We start from the raw sequence: 2,094 nt of genomic DNA, 5'->3' as shown, positions 1-2,094 counted from the left end.
GAAAGCTTGTCAGGAGGCCAGGCCCACCAATCTGAGTCCCTGCCGAGGTTCTGAGGAGCAGCAGCACCAAACCCAGAGTCCAACTGGGTCAGGCCCTCTTGTTCCAGATGTCAGGTTCCACATTAGACCTGATGGGTGGCCACGGTGACCATGAGAGCCCTCTTCAAACCTTCTTCTTTAAAATCAAATCAATTACAGGAAAAGGAACTGACTCAGACCCTGTGTGCAAGGATCCTGAGCACCCACAGGTCTGAGTCACTCTGTGACTGCTCTGTTCACCTGGAGACCAAAGTTCAAAGCCTGCTGGCTGATGACCGCAGAGCCAAGGATTGGGCACTCACTTTCCAGGCTGGTGGCATGTGAATGAGTGTGGTTCCGGAGCTAAGTGAAGCCAGGCTCTTGCAACCTCATCTGATGGCTTCTGGCCACAGCATGTGTTGTGGAAGTATCCGGTGGTAATGGACAATAAGGGCGTGGAGGAGGGAGAAAGGTGAGGGGGGAAGAGATGGGAAGCTCTGAATTCCTCACTGAAGGCCAATTTCAGAGAGAGTGAAGGGTTACAATCTGCTTCGGCTACAGGTGGGGGTGGAGTGGGGATAGGACGATGGCTTGTGAGGGGTGTCACTTTAGGACTTAAGAAAGCAAGGGTGCAGGCAAAGCACCTCAAAACCCAGCTAGTAGTCCAACAGGCTGCTACCTGAAGCCTTCCGATCTACTCTAAATGGCCACCACGGAAGGGGCTACGGCAGAGGGTGAAGGCAGACTCAGGCATGTCAGTAGTGGGTGATCGTGTCATATGTCTGCTCACCATAACTGTGTCCCCACCACTCCCAATGGGAACCGATTTCAACACACCTTCTTGATCCCAGAGTTCACCTACGTGCACGGTGGTTACACTTGATGAGATGTTCTGTTATGTCACACAACTTAGATATTTCAAATGGACAAAAAAAGTTAATATCATGTACATGTATCTTAAGATTACTGCTTGGAGTGGGAGCATTCTCTCCAGTACTTTGAGGTCTAGGAGATGTATCTAGAAAATATACTACTGTGGAAAATGAAGATTTAGATTGGATGGGGAGGCCGGGCTCCTGGCAATTAATTGCTGTAACACTGTCCTTACGGGGACTGAGGCAGCTTCACGTTTTCTTTCAACATCATTAGGCACCGAAGCTCTTGCAGGATGGCCTTAATGCTGTGGGAATTCTGCCACTTGGCCAGCACTGACGTGGCTCTTGGATCCACCACTGCATTAGAACTGACCCTGTTCATGTTAATTTTTGTTACAAATCTTACAAAGCGGGGTGCTTCTGGGTATATGGGTCCACACTCTATTTTAAGGCTGTATATTTGGTTTTTGTAAATTGCTTTTTGAGGCCCAATTATCATCTTCGTCTATCTTGTGTTATGTCTTTGTCATCTTCTAGACCCCAGCTTACTGTACCATCACCTACTCCTTTCTGGCATTCTTCCAGTTCTTCCAACAGTCAGAAATTATTTTGAGGGACTTTTACTCCCAAGCCTGTGGTGGCTGCCATCTTGTGTCCCACCCCCTTGCGGTTTCACGGGCGCTAAAATTGAAGAATAATTTTAAATATTCATAAGCTAGCATCCTGTCCCACTTGCTATGTTTCAGCTACTCCTTGTAGAACAGTCTATGTTTTTAATACCTATTCTTTGCTCATATTACCCCCCCAGATATATAAAAGAGGCATAAAAAATGACTGAATTTAACTGATCTACCACTAATAAAGTAAAACCTTCATAATTTTAAAAAAGGTGCTATTTCCTATATTTCACTGCTTTGTTGTAAGAGGATCATACTACCCACCAGCAGATGTCAGTGTAGCATAGGACTTCAAGCAATTCCTACAGGGGCGGTCAAATTCCAAGGCTGCTGTACTAAAGTTGAACAGGCCTGAAGGAAAAGTTCTTGATTTTGATTAGAGTATTGACATCATGAATATTTTCAGTATATGAAAGTTTACTGAGCTTATACTGTTAACGACTTTCTATATTTACATTATACGTCAATAAGATGTCAAAAGTTACAAAACAACATATTTCATCTATTGGGGCTACGATAGCAAG

General features: G+C 45.1%; 1 pseudogene; it reads right to left on the bottom strand.

Annotated features, from left to right (window-relative positions):
* Positions 1–1,122: 1,122 nt before the first annotated feature.
* On the bottom strand, positions 1,123–1,392 carry LOC108490859 (annotated as a pseudogene).
* Between the last annotated feature and the right edge of the window lie 702 nt (positions 1,393–2,094).

This window comes from Nannospalax galili, unplaced genomic scaffold (assembly GCF_000622305.1).
Source record: "Nannospalax galili isolate Female #2095 unplaced genomic scaffold, S.galili_v1.0 scaffold556, whole genome shotgun sequence".
NCBI classification, from domain to species: domain Eukaryota; kingdom Metazoa; phylum Chordata; class Mammalia; order Rodentia; family Spalacidae; genus Nannospalax; species Nannospalax galili.
The sequence above is the reverse complement of the archived record's forward strand: the minus strand, read 5'-3'. Positions and strand labels throughout refer to the sequence as shown.